Source organism: Sciurus carolinensis, unplaced genomic scaffold, assembly GCF_902686445.1.
Source record: "Sciurus carolinensis unplaced genomic scaffold, mSciCar1.2, whole genome shotgun sequence".
NCBI lineage: Eukaryota > Metazoa > Chordata > Mammalia > Rodentia > Sciuridae > Sciurus > Sciurus carolinensis.
Genome location: NW_025920136.1, coordinates 584,250 through 603,763, shown reverse-complemented (window position 1 = coordinate 603,763; position 19,514 = coordinate 584,250). Strand labels below are relative to the sequence as shown.

The 19,514-nt window shown below is 37.1% G+C and overlaps 1 pseudogene; it reads left to right on the top strand.

Annotated features, from left to right (window-relative positions):
• The window catches only part of LOC124974174 (DNA-directed RNA polymerase II subunit RPB2-like), a 56,254-nt pseudogene extending 38,558 nt beyond the window's left edge, over positions 1-17,696 (top strand).
• The last annotated feature ends 1,818 nt before the right edge of the window (positions 17,697-19,514 follow it).

Genomic DNA, 19,514 nt, shown 5'->3' with positions numbered 1-19,514 from the left:
TTTTTATTTAAAGAAATTGGAAAAATTATGATCAATACATAATTTTTTAAGATGCATTAACTTTATCTACATACATTTTTATCTTATTAACTGGTTCTTTTCTACTTATGGAAGAGTTAATTTATTAGTGGTTCATTTATTGTGAACTTAGTAATTTTATAGCTGTATTGTCAGCTGTGCATGCATCCATCTGTGGAGGCATTCTAATGTTAAGTACCCCTTAACAAGGTAGAATGATTATAGACTAATACATAAATGATGTCATTTTCCTTGAGCCATTGGAAGTATTTGGGAGTATTACTGTTTTTATATGTTAGCCGTGAATAGATATGTATTTGAAGGCTTAATATTTGAGTTTTTCTCTTTTATGTTAATTAATATGTTATGAATATTTTGTGGAAGATGTTAATGAAATGAATCTCTTTATTTTACAGTTTTAAGTCCTAAAATTTGCCTACTATAGAAAGGAATTTTTTTACTTGAGTGTATGTTTATTGATATACAACTTGTAAGGGAAAATAAAATGAAAAGAGAAATTTTATTTAAGATATTTTTTAAACTGGTGTGAAGCAACATTTTCAACACTTTTATTTCAAAGGTATTGGCTAACAAGGGTGAAATTGGTGATGCCACTCCATTTAATGATGCTGTTAATATGCAGAAGATTTCTAATCTTTTGTCTGATTATAGCTATCATCTCAGAGGAAATGAGGTATATTTTCTCTTACTATAGTAATTTGTTATGTGTATTCTTTATTGAAGTTTTATTCTTCAAGATCAAACCTTTTAGCACATATTTCAAATATGCACACAAATCACAAATGAACAGCTTGATGAATTTTAACAAAGTAAACATCCCTTCATGACTAATGTCAGCATCTGGAAAGGAAAATCACCTTTTTATACCTAGAGCCCCCTCTTCTAGTCACTTCCTCCTACCCACACTATAAGCTAGCACTCTCTTGACTGCTAACATTATACATTAGTTTTGTCTGTTTTGATTTATACAAATGGAATTATATAATACATATACATATGTCCTTTAAACTTGTTTAATGTTTAGTTCTGTGCTTCGTCATCATCTTTGTTATTAATTAGCCATTTATTTGAAGAATGTCAAACATAGAAAAATAGTGAAGGTTGTATAATGTTCCTGTCACTCCACTTCTAGTTATCAACTTGTGAAAGATTTTATTACCATATCTATCTTCCCACTTGGAATAACTCATGATTATTTTAAAGCAAGACCCAAACATCATGTAATTTCTCCTATAAATATTTCAGTTGTATCTAAAAAAGCAATTCTCAAATTTCTTGATCCTAAGAGCCCAGAGAACTTTTGTTCATGGAAGTCAGGTCTCTCTTGATACTTATTACTTTAGAAACTAAAGCTGGGGAAGGTGTGGTGTACATATCTGAGGCAGGAGGATTGTGAGTTCAAGGCCAGCTTCAACAATGTATAAACAAAAAGGGCTATAATAATTATATAACATTTTATCAAAAAAGGGCTAGGGCTCATCAGTAGAGTTCCTCTGGGTTCCTATTATTGCAAAAACACACCCCCCCAAAAAAATTAAATTGAAAGATTTAAATATTTATTAATTTATTTTGAAAACATTTATAAATTCATTACATGTTACATAAATAATGTGCTTAGTAAAAAATAGATGTATTTTCCAATTCAGACAAGAGTGATCATGGTTTACATTCTTGTACATTTCTTTAATGAAATGACTTTTTAAAAGATAACTGGTTTAAAAAACAACAAAAACAAAAAGCCCAACTGTATAAAAAGATATGCAGTCCCCAGCACCACAAAGAAAACCTGGATTTTCTGGCCCCTTCTTATCAATTCCATTACAGTATTGTAATTTAAAAAAAATATTTAAGTACATGAAGAATATCTGATCTCATGAAGATACCTGGTTAGAAAGGGGAGGGATATTTTGATTTTTTTCAGGTAATTGCATTTATTTTTTGATGTGACACCAACACTACAAATTGTTGTTACTTAAAGGTTAGTCATGACATAGAATCTAAACTCCATTGATTCCTTGTGTGTTTTGAAGGCATTTTTTGCAAATACAGTTTTTTTTCCAAATGCATAGTTTTGAATCATCATAACTGATCATTTGGAAAATAATAATTCATTGAGTTATACAGAATTTCACTTGTTTACATATTTCATTACACATATGTGTGTGTGTTAAAAAAATGTGTTTGTTAATATCACTACTGATGTCATTTAGAAAAGGCTTTATGGAGAAGTATCAAGCCAATGGTTATGGTTCATTTTCTAAAATTCTGATTTTTTTTTTTTTTGCTTATGAAAAAAATTTTTTAAATTTGTTTGTTTGTTTGTAGATGTATGCAATACCTTTATTTTGTTTATTTTTGTGTGGTACTGAGTATTGAACCCAGTGCCTCGCACATGCCAGGCAAGCATTTTTCCACTGAGTCACAACACCAGCCCCATTAGATCAATTTTTAATCAAGATTTTCAGCAGATATTTAAAATTGTTATTCTTTTTTTCACGTGAGAGATTTTGTTAAGCGGATAGGAAGAGATTCTGCCTGCAGGATGAAAGTGAGATAGAGAAAATGTGTGTGTGTGTTTGTGTGAGAGAGAGAGAGAGAGAGGGAGAATGAGAGAGTGAGAGAAAATGAGAGAGTGAGAGAAAAGTGTGAGTGAGCAAGAGTGAGAGAGAGTGAGGAGAGAATGTGAGTGAGAATTGAAGAGAACAGAGAGGGAGTGAGAAAGTGAGTGAGAATGAGGAGGAGAGAGCTAAAATTGTTATTCTTGAAGTAACATGTTCACTTTGTTCATTTTATTTGATTTCTTTGCCAGATATCTACATTTGAATTAACATTGTTGGTGTGAATGTTATTGATAACATGGTTGGTGTCAGCTGGCTTTCAGGTAGAAAAGATGTTCTGTTCTTTTTTTTTCTTGTAAACAAATGGGATACATGTTGTTTCGTTGTTTGTACATGGCATAAAGGCATACCATTTGTGTAATCATAAATTTACATAGGGTAATGTTGTTTGATTCATTGTTATTTTTTCCCTTCCCTCCCACCCCTCCCACCCCTATTTTCCCTCTATACAATTCTTCCTTCCTCCATTCTTGCCCCCCTCCCTAACCCCAACTCTAACCCTAACACTAACCCCTCCCACGCCCCATTATGTGTCATCATCCACTTATTAGCGATATCATTCGTCCTTTGGTTTTTTGAGATTGGCTTATCTCACTTAGCATGATATTCTCCAATTTCATCCATTTGCCTGCAAATGCCATAATTTTATCATTCTTTATGGCTGAGTAATATTCCATTGTATATATATACCACATTATCTTTATCCATTCATCAATTGAAGGACATCTAGGTTGGTTCCACAATCTGGCTATTGTGAACTGAGCAGCTATGAACATTGATATGGCTGTATCTCTGTAATATGCTGATTTTAAGTCCTTTGGGTATAGGCCAAGGAGTGGGATAGCTGGGTCAAATGGTGGTTCCATTCCAAGTTTTCTAAGGAGTCTCCACACTGTTTCCAGAGTGGCTGCACTAATTTGCAGTCCCACCAGCAATGTATGAGTGTACATTTCTCCCCACATCCTCGCCAATACCTGTTGTTGCTTGTATTCTTGATAATCATCACCATTCTAATTGGGGTGAGGTGGAATCCTAGGGTGGTTTTGATTTGCATTTCTCTTATTACTAGAGATGTTGAACATTTTTCCATATGTTTGTTGATTGCTTGTAGATCTTCTTCTGTGAAGTGTCTATTCATTTCCTCAGCCCATTTGAAAACTGGACTATTTGCATTCTTGGAGTAGAGTTTTTTGAGTTCTTTATAGATTCTGGAGATTAGTGCTCTATCTGAAGTATGATTGGCAAAGATTTTCTCCCTCTCTGTAGGCTTTTTCTTCACATTGCTGATAGTTTCCTTTGCTGAGAGAAAGCTGTTTAGTTTGAATCTATCCCAGTTATTGATTCTTCCTTTTATTTCTTGTGCTATGGGAGTCCTGTTGAGGAAGTCTGGTCCTAAGCAGACATGTTGAAGCACTGGACCTACTTTTTCTGCTATAAGATGCAAGGTCTCTGGTCTGATTCTGAGGTCCTTAATCCATTTTGAGTTTAGTTTTGTGCCTGGTGAGAGATATGGGCTTAGTTTCTTTCTGTTGCATATGGATTTCCAATTCTCCCAGCACCATTTGTTGAAGAGGCTATCTTTTCTCCATTGCATATTTTTGGCCCCTTTGTCTAGTATGAGAAAATTGTATTTATTTCGTTTGTGTCCGTGTCCTCTATTCTGTAAAATTGATCCACCTTTCTATTTTGGTACCAATACCATGCCGTTTTTGTTACTATTGCTTTGTAGTAGAGTTGAAGATCTGGTATTGCGATACCCCCTGCTTCACTCTTTCTGCCAAGGATTGCTTTAGCTATTCTGGGTTTTTTAATCTCCCAGATGAATTTCATAATTGCTTGCTCTATTTCTGTAAGGTACATCATTGGGATTTTAACTGGAATTGCATTGAATCTGTATAGCACTTTTGGTAGTATGGCCATTTTGACAATATTAATTCTTCCTATCCAAGAACATGGGAGATCTTTCCATCTTCTAAAGTTTTCTTTAATTTCTTTCTTTAGTGTTCTGTACTTCTCATTGTAGAGGTCTTTCATCTCTTTCGTGAGATTGATTCCCAAGTATTTTATTTTTTTTCGATGCTATTGTGAATGCGGTAGTTTTCCTAATTTCTCTTTCTGCAGATTCATCACTTATGTATAAAAATGCCTTAGATTTATGTGCATTGATCTTATATCCCACTACTTTAGTGAATTCACTTATGAGATCTAAAAGTTTTCTGGTGTAATTTCCTGTTTCCTCTAAGTATATAATCATATCATCAGCAAATAGGGATAGTTTGAGTTCTTCTTTTCCTATTCGTATTCCTTTAATTTCTTTGATCTGTCTAATTTCTCTGGCTAGAGTTTCAAGGACGATATTGAAAAGAAGTGAAAGAGGGCATCCCTGGCTTGTTACAGATTTTAGGGGGAATGCTTTCAGTTTTTCACCATTTAGAATGATATTAGCCATGTGCTTAGCATAGATGGCCTCTACAATGTTAAGGAATGTTCCCACTATCCCTATTTTTTTTAGTGTTTAGAGCATGAAGGGGTGCTGTATTTTATCAAATGCTTTTTCTGCATCTATTGAAATAATCATGTGATTCTTGACTTTAAGTCTATTGATATGGTGAATTACATTTATTGATTTCCTGATGTTGAACCAACCTTGCATCCCTGGGATGAAACCCACTTGATCATGGTGCATTATCTTTTTAATGTTTTTGTATGCGATTTGCTAAAATTTTGTTAAGAATTTTTGCGTCAATGTTCATTAAGGATATTGGTCTGAAATTTTCTTTCCTCGATGTGTCTCTGTCTGGTTTAGGTATCAGGGTGATATTGGATTCATAGAATGAGTTTGGGAGGGTTCCCTCCTCTTCTATTTTATGCAATACTTTGAGAAGTATTGGAATGAGCTCTTCTTTAAAGGTTTTGTAGAACTCAGCTGAGAACCCATCTGGTCGTGGACTTTTCTTTGTTGGTAGGCTTTTAATGACTTCTTCTATTTCATTACTTGCAATTGGTCTATTTAAATTGTGTATGTCCTCCTCGTTCAGTTTAGGCAATTCATATGTCTCTAGAAACCTGTTAATGTCTTTGAAATTTTCTATTTTGTTGGAGTATAGATTTTCAAAATAGCTTCTGATTATGTTTTGTATTTCAGTCGTGTCTGTTTTGATATTTCCTTGTTCATTACGAATTTTAGTGATTTGGGCTTTCTCTCGTCTTCTCTTTGTTAGTGTGGCTAAAGGTTTATCAATTTTGTTTATTTCTTAGAAGAACAAACTATTTATTTTGTCAATTTTTGTATTGTTTCTTTTGTTTCAATTTCGTTGATTTCAGCTCTGAGTTTAACTATTTCCTGTCTTCTACCACTTTTGATGTTGGTCTGTTCTTCTTTTTCTAGGGCTTTGAGCTGTACTGTTAGGTCATTTATTTGTTGAATTTTACTTCTTTTATTAAATGCGCTCCATGAAATAAATTTTCCTCTAAGTACTGCTTTCATAGTGTCCCAGAGATTTTGATATGATATTTCTTTGTTCTCTTTTACCTCTAAGAATTTTTTAATTTCCTTCCTAATATCTTCTGTTATCCATTCATCATATAATAGCACATTGTTTAATCTCCAGGTGTTGAAGTAGTTTCTGTTTTTTGCTCTTCCATTTATTTCTAACTTCAATCCATTATGATCTGTTAGAATACAAGGTAGTGTCTCTATCTTCCTGTATTTGCTAACATTAGCTTTGTGGCATAATATATGGTCTATTTTAGAGAGGTATCCATGGGTTGCTGAGAAGAAAGTGTATTGGCTCTTGGTTGAATGGTATATTCTATAAATGTCTGTTAAGTCTAAATTATTGATTGTGTTATTGATATCTATGGTTTCTTTGTTCAATTTTTGTTTGGAAGATCTGTGCAGTGGTGAGAGAGGCGTGTTAAAATCACCCAGTATCATTGTGTTATGGTCTATTTGGTTTCTAAAATTGAGAAGGATTTGTTTGACATACATGGATGAGCCACTGTTTGTGGCATAGATGTTTATTATTGTTATATCTTGCTGATTCATGCTTCCCTTAAGCAGTATGAAATGTCCTTCTTTATCCCTTCTGTCTCACATTGGCTTGAAGTCCACATTATCTGATATGGGGATGGATACTGCAGCTTTTTTGCTGGGTCCATGTGCATGGTATGTTTTTCCCCATCCTTTCACCTTTAGTCTATGGTTATCTCTTTCTATGAGGTGAGTCTCCTGCAGGCAACATATTGTTAGATCTTTCTTTTTAATCCAATCTGCCAGTCTATGTCTTTTGATTGATGAATTCGGACCATTAACATTCAGGGTAATTATTGAGATATGATTTGTATTCCCCGTCATTTGGTTCATTTTTTAAATTTTATTTATTGATTTATTTTTTTTGACACACATTGGTTCCTCCTTATTTGACAGTTCCTTTAGGATAATTTCTCCCTTTGCTGATTTGCTTCTTTATTTTTTATCTCTTCTTCATGGAATATTTTGTTGAGAATGTTCTGTAATGCTGGCTTTCTTTTTGTAAATTCTTTTAGTTTTTGTTTATCATGGAATGATTTTATTTCATCGTCAAATTTGAAGGTAAGTTTTGCTGGGCATAAGATTCTTGGCTGGCATCCATTTTCTTTCAGAGCTTGAAAAATGTTGTTCCAGGCCCTTCTAGCTTTTAGGGTCTAGATTGAAAAATCTGCTGATACCGTATTGGTTTCCCCCTGAATGTAATTTGGTTCTTTTCTCTCACAGCCTTTAAAATTCTGTCTTTATTTTGTATGTTAGGTATTTTCATTATAATGTGCCTTGGTGTGGGTCTGTTGTAATTTTGTGTATTTGGAGTCCTATAAGCCTCTTGAACTTGGTTTTCCATTTCATTCTTCAGATTTGGGAAATTTTCTGATATTATTTCATTGAATAGATTGTTCATTCCTTTGGTTTGTTTCTCTAAGCCTTCCTCAATCCCAATAATTCTCAAATTTGGCCTTTTCATGTTATCCCATAGTTCTTGGAGATTCTGTTCATGATTTCTTACCATCTTTTCTGTTTGTTCAACTTTGTTTTCAAGGTTAAATATTTTGTCTTCAATATCTGAGGTTCTGTCTTCCAGGTGTTCTATCCTATTGGTTATGCTTTCTATGGATTTCTTAATTTGGTTTTTCATTTCCTTCATTTCAAGGATTTCTGTTTGGTTTTTTTTCAATATCTCTAACTCTTTATGTAAATGATCTTTTGCTTCCTGTATTTCCTGTTAACTTTCGATTGGTGCTATCATTCAATGCCTGCATTTGCTCTTTCATCTCATCATTCAATGCCTGCATTTGCTCTTTAATCTCTTCATTTGCTTCTCTGATCATTTTAATTATGTACATTCTGAACTCCCTTTCTGTCATTTCTTCTGCCATGCTGTCATTGGATTTTATTGATGTAACATCTAGATTTGTTTGGCCATTTTCTTCCCTTTTTTTCTCATATTGTTCAGAAATCAGTGGGTCATTAAGGTATTGCAGATTTCCTCTATTGACTTATAATGTCCCTGAAGATTGCTAGTATATCCCCTCTTATCCTTTAGTAGCCTGAAATCTTGGAGGAAGTTGATAATGCGGTGCTCCAGAAGGAAGATGCCTCTCTAGGGTTGGTGACCCTCAGGTGGGGTATATTCCCTGCTAGTGGGCAGAGGTGCCTCCACGTGTTGACCAATGGTCATCCAAAGGGGAACTTGGCTGCGGGCTGAGGCAAGGCCTGTTTGAGCCTGTGTCTCTGGTTTTACCATCCTTGTAGGAAAACCTCACCCGGCAGGGAAGCCTCACCCAATGGGGAGGTCTCGCTCGTCATTTCCCCTCCTAGAGGTTCCCCTCTATCTACAACTACCACCTGGGCTGGGCTGTCTTCCTCTGCAATGTTCCCAGGGGCCCGGACCTACCTCCTGGGCCTGGGGCCTCACCCTTCACAGGCGAGTCTCCTTAGGCTGCCTCTCCTCAGAGAATCTGCCCGCAGTCCTGGAAACTTCGCTCTGCCCCTAGGTGTGTCTCTGTGCGGCTCTTCCAGCAAGAAGCCAGTTCTGGGACCCTGCTCTGCACCTAATCACCTGGCTATGCGGCCCCTCCTCTGAGCCGCCACCTGGAGCCCCGTACAATAGCTCCGAGACCCAGAGACCTGCCACACACCTCTTCCTCTGGATAGCCGCCCGGTTTCCGACGCAGTCACTAGGAGTCCAAGCAACTCCCTTCACATCTCCTCCTCCCGCCAACCACCCTTAGCCCTAGGCAGTCACTCTGAATCCAAGTGACCCGCCCTGTTCCACCTCCTCCTCGGGGTAGCCCCCCGGGTGTTCAGGAGCGGTCGCTAGGAGACCAATTGACCCACCGTGCTCCTCCTCCAGGCAGGTCACCGGTGTTCCAGAGCGGTCGCTTTGAGTCCAGAGCGGTCGCTTTGAGTCCAATCAACTCATGACTCCCCTCCTGCTCTGGCAACCGCCTGTGGCTCTGATGCAGTCACTCCTAGACCAAGCGACCCGCCGCACTTCTCCTCTTCCTCCGGGAAACCCCCTGCGTGTTCAGAAGCGGTCGTTCTGAGTCCATACAGCTCACCCCATATCTCCTCCTCAGGCAGCCACCTGTAGCTCTGATGCAGTCACTCCGAGACCAAGCGACCCACTGCACTTCTCCTCTTCCTCCGGGCAACCCCCTGGGTGTTCAGAAGCGGTCGTTCTGAGATCAAACAGCTCACCACGCAACTCCTCCTCTGGCAGCAGCCTGCAGCTCTGTTGCAGTCACTCCTAGACCAAGCAACCCGCCGCGCTCCTCCTCCTCCTCCTTGGGCAACCCACCGGTGTTCAGAAGCAGTCGCTCTGCATCCAAACAGCTTGCCACGCAGCTCCTCCCCAGGCAGCCACCCGGATCCCCAGTGGTTGCTCCGAGTCCAAGTGCTGTGCTGAGCCGCCTCCTCTACAATGATCCCAGTTGTCCGTGTTTACCGCTCCAGCGGGGGGAGGGGCGTCTCGCCAAGCTACTCTACTTCACAAATTTCCCTGCGTTCCAGGGCTACCGCCCCATCTGGGACACCTCCCCAACAGGAGGAACTCACCTGGCGGCTTTGAGTTGGTCCCAAGTCTCTCACTATCTCTTCCTTTGAATCCTGCATCCTGGAGCAACATGAAATGCAGCCGCCCTCTAAACCGCCATCTTGAAAAGCCAGATGTTCTGTTCTTATGAGAAAAGTTAGTTGTTCAGAATTGTGCAAGTGCTTTTCTGAAGGTCAATCATCTTCTTCCTATAGTGGATACATTTTTTGAGGACTCTTTGTTTGGAATATTACAAAGATGGGTATTCCAGGATCTGGGTTTGATAATCATTTTACTGTTTCATTAAGGACATTCTTGGGTTGGAAATGTAGTTCAGTTGGTAGAGCGCATGCATGATGCCCATGTTTGAATCCCCAGCCACACACACACACACACACACACACACACAAACACCCACACAAAGACATTCTTAAGTAAAACTGACCTTTACTTCAGGGCAAATACAATTGCTGGTAAAGTTTGATTCCATTGTCTTGATTTATGCTAACATGTCACTAGTTTTATTCACTTTTGCATTATCAATACAAGTGTCAATACAGTGAAATAAGCAAAGAATACATTGTAGTAGTATAAAAATATTTTTGACACACATGATGTCTACAGAGCACACTTTGAGAGACTGTTCTAAAAGATTAGTACATTTTAAAGACCTTAACCTTCTTAGCATTACTAAATATGAGTTCAGATTTGCAATTATTACATAATTCTTCAAACTGTTTTTTCTTTGAGCACAACTTCTCATTTCTCTGATTATACACAATGCACAGTCACACTACTCATGCAATAATACATGTGCATAGGGTAAAAATATCTGTCTCATTCCACCATCTTTCCCATACCCATACCTCCTTCCTCCCCTCACTCCCATTATGGATCAGTATGCACATGTCACAAGAAAACATTTGGCTTTTGGTTTTTTGGGATTGGCTTATTTTGCTTAGCATGATATGCTCTAACTCCATCTATTTACCTGGAAATGCCATAATTTCATTCTTCCTTAAGGTTGAGTAATATTCCAGTGTGGTAAATATATTCCACAGTTTCCTTATCATTTATCCTCTATTGAAGAGCTATTGTGAATTGAGGTGCTATAAATATTGATGTTACTGTGTCCCTGTAATATGCTGATTTTAGGTTCTTTGGGTATAGACCATGGAGTGGGATGGCTATTTCAAATGGTGGATCCATTCCAGATTTTGTGAGGAATCTCTATAGTGCTTTCCAGAGTAGTGGCACCAATTTGCAGTCCTACCAGCAATGTATGAGTTTTCCTTTTCACCCACATCCTTGACAACACTTATTGTTGCTTGTATTCTTGATAATTGCCATTCTGACTGGAGTGACATGAAGTCTTAGAGCAGTTTTTTTTTTTTTTTTTGCATTTCTCTAATTGCAAGAGATGAAGAACATTTTTTCATGTTTGTTGATCAATTGCATTTCTCTGTGAAATGTCTGTTGAATTCCTTAGCCCATTTATTGATTGGGTTATTTGACTTATTTTTCTTTTTTTTTTTTTTTTGGTGTTAAGTTTTGTGAGTTCTTTATATATCCTGGAGATTAGTCCTCTATCTGTGTGTGTGGTAAAGATTTTCTCCCATTTGGTAAGCTTGTTCTTCACATTACTGATTGTTTCCTTTGCTGAGAAGAAGCTTTTCAGTTTGAACCCATCCCATTTATAGATCTTTGCTTTTACTTCTTATGCTTTAGGAGTCTTGTTAAGGAAGTCAGGTCCTAAGCCAACATGAGGGAGATTTGAGCCTACTTTTCTTCTATTAGATGCAGGGTCTCTGGTCTAATTCTTAGGTCCTTGATGCACTTTGAGTTGAACTTTGTGCAGGGTGAGAGATAGAGGTTTAATTTCATTTGTTGCATATGGATTTCCAGTTTTACGAGCACCATTTGTTGAAGAGGCTATCTTTTCTTCAATGTATACTTTTAGTGCCTTTGTCTAGTAAGAGGTAACTGTATTTATGTGGGTTTGTCTCTGCATCTTCTATTTTGTACCACTGGTCTACCTGTCTATTTTTGTGCCAGTATCATGACATTTTTGTTACTATAGCTCCATAGTATAGTTTGATATCTGGTATTGTGATGCCTTCTGCTTCACTCTTCTTGCTAAGGATTGCTTTGGCTACTTTGGGTCTCTTAGTTTTCCAAAAGAATTTCATGATTGCTTTCTCTATTTCTATGAGGAAAGTCATTAGGAAATTTGTTGGTTTTTTAAACAGGATAAAAATAAGGTCATGTTTTGCAATTGATATGTTTCTGAAGTCCTTTTTAAAAATAATCTAGAGGCTGACCTCCATCCTTTTCTTCTTGTAGATAGTTGAAGAAATAGAAATATTTATTTTGGAAGGTTTCAAATAGTCTGGGTTTTGCTGCTTACATCTCATGGTTATGTTGTTCTATAAAGAGCTAATTTGATCAAAAGGTCCGATGATACTTAGGGTTTGAGGGTTTTTTTTAATGTATCAGACATTGATTTCAGTGTGCAGTAACACTGAGCTACACCTCTAACTCTTTTTATTTTGAGACAGGATCTTACTAAATTGCTGAGGCTGGCCTTGAACTTGCAATCTTCTGTCTCAGGGTAACAAATTTCTGGAATTACAGGTGTGTGCCACCAAGCCTGGCCTCAGGATTGAGGTTTTGACAGTTATACCTTTTAGGTGGTATTATTTATTTACAGTGTCTGGTCACCTTTCTTTTTGTGATTTAGTAGCTACTGATGATCACTGTCTTAAGCAGGTTTCAAAATAATGAGTTTGATATTCAGTATTCTTCAAAGTTGAAAAATGACTTTTTTTTTTTTTTTTTTTTTTTTTTTGAGAAACACATAAGGGGACTCCTGTTCCAGAGGCCCATAAGCGGGAACATTTTTTTTCTTTATAATACTGTAAATCTACTTGTTTTATGTATTTTATGCTAATAAAATTGTTTTCCTCTGGCACAATGTATTTCATTTCTGTGTTGGGGAAACCTATAATCATTCACCTGTTTTTCTATTGCATTTGCCAATATTACATTTATCATTTTAGGTGTTCCTTCTTGGGAGACTCATTGAGAAGCTGCTTTGTTTAGATTTACTTTTATAATTTACTTTTGAATGTAGAGTTGAATTCTAAAATGTTAAATGGTAATATGATGAGCCTATACACCAAGTGTTTTATTAGGAAAATTACATGCTGTACTTGAGATATAATGTATTTATTCCATTTGGGTACCTTCTAATGAACATCAAATGGTTGTTAGGCTTCTCTCTTTCCTACCAACAGAGAGAATGCTAGGTGTTTTAGTTAGCTGTTTTTGCTGCTGTGACTAAAAATCTGAGCAGAACAATTGTAGAGGAGAAAAATTTTATTTGAGTACTCACAGTTTCAAAGGTCCTTATAAGTTTCAAAGGTCCTTATAAGGCCATATCCATTACAGAGGCTCAAGGTGTGGTAGAACATCATGGCAGAAGAGTGTAGCAGAAGTAGCTTACTTGGTGAGCAGGTAGCAGAGATTCCACTTGTCAGATACAAATATATATCCTAAATCCATGCTCCCAATTCCCACCTCCTCCAGTCATACCCCACCACTTCAGTTACCACTCAGATAACTGCTATTAGGGGATTAATTCACTGATTGGATTAAGATTCTTACAACCTAATTGTTTCTCCTCTGAACCTTCTTGTATTATTTCACACCTGGGCTTTTGGGGGACACCACATATAACCATAACCCTAGGGTATATAAATTAAGGTTGGATTCTCTTTCTATACTAATATTATCCTTAACCTTTGCTGTTAGTCAAGGTAGTGTTTATAATTTTAAAAAAGTACAAAATTATCTGATGTTTTCCCCTCAATAGTGATGGTGGCCTGCATTTTGGAGAAATGGAACAAGATTGTCAGATTGTCTTAAAAACTGGGCTGCTCCATGGGCAAAGTTTGTTTCAGCATCAGATCCATATCAGGTTCATGTTTGCAATCTTTGTGTAATAATGGTGATTGCTAACACCAGGACCCATACACAAATGGAGGGGTTGTCGCAATAAAACCCAGGTGTGTATAGACTTGATCATTTTTTAAGATATAATCATGTTGGGCTATTGATCCAGGCAGACTGAGTATGTTGGAACAGGTTGGCCTTTTCCCAATTTTGGTAACATAGCCTCTGTGAGATGCCTAGTTTTATACAAGGAAAAAGACTTATTTTTCCAAGTCAGTGGAAGTTTGATAATTTATCCAGACCATTCATGGTTTTGAAATAATAAGACCTTCCTTGCACAGAAATTTTAAACAGGAAGCTTTTCTTAAACTTTTTGAGGAGGGTGAATACAAATTGTGTCAGGAAAAAAAAAGCTAGAGAACATCACAGAGCCTGGCTAGGGGAAAGAAGAACCCTGAAGTAAGGTGGCAGGATAGGTGAGCACTTCAGCGCTGCTTGTTCACTTGTCAGCTATAGTATCAAATCCTTACATTTTTCTGGGGCTAGAAAAGTGGGGTCACTGCATACAACCCTGCTAATTACTACTTGTTTTTTATTTTTAGATTTCTTTGGTGTGAATGTCTTATGCATGCAAGCTGTTGTTCCAGGAACTTGTATCTATGAACATTGCACCTTGAATGATGAGTGTTCTTGCTGGGCACAGTGGTACAGGACCATAATCCCAGCAATGTGGGAGGCTGAGGCAGGAGGATGGCAAGTTCAAGGTCAGCCTCAATAATGTAGCAAGACTCTTTCTATAAATAATTAAATGAATAGAACTGGGGATATAGCAATGGTGGAGCACCCTAGGGTTTTATCCACAATACCAGGAAAAATAACAAAAAAGGGTCTTATTTCTATGACATAGCTTTAAAAGAATGACAATGTATTCTGTTGTAATAGAAAACATTTGCTTTGTTTAATGATATGAATGCTTTTCTTCTGTAAATAGACAATAAAGTTTTCTAGATAGTTGTAATGTGTTGTCTTTAAGTGGTATTTTTCTGTGTTAAAACAAGTGAATATAGCAAACATTAGTGGGTTGGATTACAAAAACTTGTTACTAGGCAAGAACAGGATTGTAGTTATCTGGGACTACTTTTAGCTATTGTTGAGTAATGTATTTTTCAGCACCTGCACCTGTTAAAAAGGTAAAAATATAAAAATCAGTTACATATATGGATATGGTTGACTTTCTGATTAGTATTTAGTTCAGTGTTACAGATAAAGATGCTAAAATGCAGGAATAAAGGGTAGGACATTGTGATGTGCACTCACACACAGTCCCAGCTACTTTGGAGGCTTCAACAGGATTGTCTCTTTAACCCTGGAGTTCAAGTCCAGCCTGGGCAACATAGCAAGACACAGTCTCTTTAGAAATGCAAAACAAAAACATTTGGATAAAGGATAAATGGGTAATAGTATAAATGACATGCTGAAGTCCTCTGATGAATTTTAGCTATACAATGTTAGATATGGAAGGTAGTTCTGCTGTATTGGTCTATGTACAAAAGAGAACCTTATTATAGCCCTGGAAGAGGACATTTCAGAAACACCAAGATGAGGTCCAGCAAGGTTAAGGAATTTTCTTTTGTGGTCCAGCTCTCATTCAAAAATGCCACGTGTGTAGAAAAATTTATGGGAAATAGAAGCCATTCCAGTCAGGTTTGAGTTTTGACTCTACATGAAAGATAAGTTGAAAACCTCTAAGTCATAATATTGGCCTTTGTCAGTCATCCAAATACTCTTTTGGAACCATATAATCTACATTTAATGAGGTACTAAATGTCCTTGGGGATTCCTGACTTAATTGAATTTTTATTAATAGTTGTGTTTGATGCTTTGATTCGTGGTTCTGTTTATTAAGCAAAAGCACTAGTCATTCTTTTGAGTGGCTGTGAGATTGATTACATACTTTTTTCACTGGTATTTTATGTAAAGCATCAACCACTGTAATTTCTGCTGAAGTGGAAATTTGTCTTTGGGAACTGGATGCATGACACTTATATTCTCCAGCATCTTCCTTACTTAGGGGAGATACCTGTGGAGGAAAGAAGCATCTTTGTTTCCTCTGGTACTCTTTTTGTTCCCCTAGTAGTTTCCATGACATCATAATTTCCTAAGATGACCAAGGGATTTGTATCAAAGACACTGCTAGAATTAGTGCAAATCCTGTGCTGGAAGACTTACTGTATGTTCAGAGGATTCATACTCTGAGGAAATGTCACTGGCAATTTTTTTTTAATTTTAGGATGGACCAAATATCTTTATTTATTTACATATTTTATGTGGTGCTGAGGATCAAAACCCAATGTCTGATGACATGCTAGGCAAGTGCTCTACCACTAAGCTACAACCCCAGCCCTCGTAGTCAACTTTTGAAATAGTACTGAGTTTAAAAATTGGATAGGTGCACATGCCAGTTTGAGAGAAACCTTGATAGGTGATATTTTTTGAGTAATATCTGATTATCAAAGGTCAAATAAAATATTTATTAATCACTACTCAAAATAATGCTTGGGTCATTTAGTTTCCTATGAGAATTTTGCTTTGAACTTTTCGGAAAAAAATTGAGTTCTCATTAATTCATTGGTTGTTTCTAAAACATCCAACATCAACACTTCCTTTAGTTTCCTTTGAATGGGACCAGTAAATTTTTGGTCAGACTGTTCCAAAGAGATGTGGAAGAGGAAGTACTTTCAGGCTGGCAAGACATTGGGTACCTTTGCCAGGTCTGTGTGTGTCTAATCCTAAGAACAAAATTTTTGCCAGCTTTTGGTATTCACCAACACACAGGTACTTACTTCTTGCTTTTCTGGGCCACCCTGGGTCTGAATGACCAGGTTGTCCCAGTCCCCAAGCAAGAGTTCTGTCCTTTGAACCCCATACTGACCCCTTTGTACCTACAAAAACACAAGAAAATCAGTTCTCTGCATCAAAACATCAACTGGGAAATGAATACATTGCCAGAATTGCACATGGTGGTCATCAGATGTTCTTATTGGGTTAAAACCAGCACTTTACCTACTTGTTCCATTTCCCCAAATATTTACAAAACAGAGGTTCTCTTATATTTCTTCTGTTCCCAATATTTACAAAACAGAGGTCCTCTTATATTTTGTATGTTTTCCTCTAGGCAGCATGTTTCAACCAAAACTAATGTACTTCTCTACAAGCTTGGGGAATGCATGAGGTCCACCTCTTCTGCCACTGGCTGCTATCACTCACCCAGGCCCTTAGAAATTCTCCTCAGTGCTTGGCCTTTCCTGCCCAATAGGCCATGTTAGATTGACAAACTGTCATCCAGTGCTAGTTTTATTCTTGGTGAGCTTCGGGCTCTTCCTATAACAGCCTAATAAATGGATACATAGTAGCTCGAGTCCAAAGTAGTTCTATTACTTTTTTCTGAAGGCTAAGTATTCATCAAATAATTTACAGAAGATCTGAGGTCAAAAAGTCCTGTTAAATACATGCTGCTATCCTTGTTCTCTTATGATAAAACTTGCTGCCTATTTCTGTGTATGTCATGAGGAGATTCAGAAGATGGGTTAAGAGAAAATTCAGTTAGTTTAAGGCCAATAATGAATATCATCCTTACTTTCCCCTTCATCTTAAAGTTCACTATATAAGCTTTGGAAAACAGAAGAAATTGTAGTCCCTCCACATGTACTCCTTAGCAAGTTAGTTACAGAGTACAAAATTTTTTTGTTAATTTTTAGAGTTCTGAAAAACTTGATTTTGATAATTTTCCTCAGTGCTCTTAATGCTTTTATAAAGAAGTAGATTTTTAGACCTCCTGATTTTATCATTTCAGAAGTGCTTCCTCCAGCAGACTTCTGCTAGACCCATAGAATCCTCTCCCATACATCTTCTCACCATCCTCTGTTTATTTCAGTGCTAAGAATTGAACCTAGGACCTCTCACATGTTAGACAGTCTGGCTATGGTGAATTGAGCAGCAATGAACATTGATGTGAGTGTATCTCTGTAGTATGCTGATTTTAAGTCCTTTGGGTATAGGCCAAGGAGTGGAATAGCTGGGTCAAATGGTGGTTCCATTCCAAGCTTTCTAAGGAATCACCATACTGCTTTCCAGAGTGGCTGCACTAATTTGCAACCCCACCAGCAATGGATGAGTGTACCTTTTTCCCCACATCCTCGCCAACACCTACCGTTGCTTGTGTTCTTGATAATCACCATTCTAATTGGGGTGAGATGGAATCTTAGGGTAGTTTTGATTTGCATTTCTCTTACTACTAGAGATGTTGAACATTTTTCATACGTTTGTTGATTGCTTGTACATATTCTGTGAAGTGTCTGTTCATTTCCTTAGCCCATTTGTTGATTGGATTACTTGCATTCTTGGTGTAGAGCTTTTTGAGTTCTTTATATATTCTGAAAATTAGCACTCTATCTGAAATATGAGTGGCAAAGATTTTCTCCTACTCTGTAGGCTCTCTCTTTACATTCCTGATAGTTCCTTTGCTGAGAGAAAGTTTTTTAGTTTGAATCTATCCCAGTTGTTGATTCTTGCTTTTATTTCTTGTGCTATGGGTGTCCTGTTAAGGAAGTCTGTTCCTAAGCTGACATGTTGAAGATTTGGACCTACTTTTTCTTCTATAAGTTGCAGGGTCTCTGGTCTGATTCTGAGGTCCTTGATCCATTTTGAGTTGATTTTTGTGCAGGGTGAGAGATAGGGGTTTAGTTTCATTCTGTTGCATATGGTTTTCCGGTATTCCCAGTACCATTTGTTGAAGAGGCTATCTTTTCTCCATTGCATGTATTTGGCACCTATGTCTAGTATGAGAAAATTGTATTTATTTGAGTTTGTGTGTATCTCCTCTATTCTGTACCATTGATCCACCTTTCTATTTTGGTACCAATACCATGCCATTTTTGTTACTATTGCTTTGTAGTAGAGTTGAAGATCTGGTATTGCGATACCCCCTGCTTCACTCTGCCAAGAATTGCTTTAGCTATTCTGGATTTTTTTATTCTTCCAGATGAATTTCATAATTGCTTGCTCTATTTCTGTAAGGTACATCATTGGGATTTTAATTAGAATTGCATTGAATCTGTATAGCACTTTAGGTAGTATGGCCATTTTGACAATATTAATTCTGCCTATCCAAGAAAATGGGAGATCTTTCCATCTTCTAAGGTTTTCTTTAATTTCTTTCTTTAGTGTTCTGTAGTTCTCATTGTAGAGATCTTTCACCTCTTTTGTGAGATTGAGTCCCAAGTATTTTTTTTTCAAGGCTATAATTTTCAAGAGTACAAAATTTTAAGGTTTAAAAAAGACACAGGAAGCAATTTTTGTTCATTCTATCCTAGGGGTCTTTTAGGAACCAAGTGAGTGTTTATTGTTAGTACCTTTGTAATTAGGAAGGATTTACAATTTCAGAGAGGTAGTTTCCTTTTCAGTTTTTTTTTATGCCAAAGTCATTGTTAATTTTTTTAAATGGAATTTTCTCACATTGCTACCATTAGAGAAAACCAGGTAATTCAATCTTTCTCATATGAATGCTTATAAAGACAAAATAGATAACTGCTATGTTTTTCCTTTAGTTCTCCAAATAGCTGGCAGAAATGGTGTACGTTGTAGCTTTTGAGTTACTTAAAAATGGTCTTGGGGCTGAGGGTATAGCTCAGTGGTAGAGTGCTTGCTTAGCAGGTGCAAGGACTAAGGTGTGGCCCCCAGCACATGCAACATGCAAACACAGAGAAAAATAATGGTTCTTAATAATTTGGGATGATTGGTAATTTGATTCAGTGGTTAAAGTAATATCTGTGGCTTT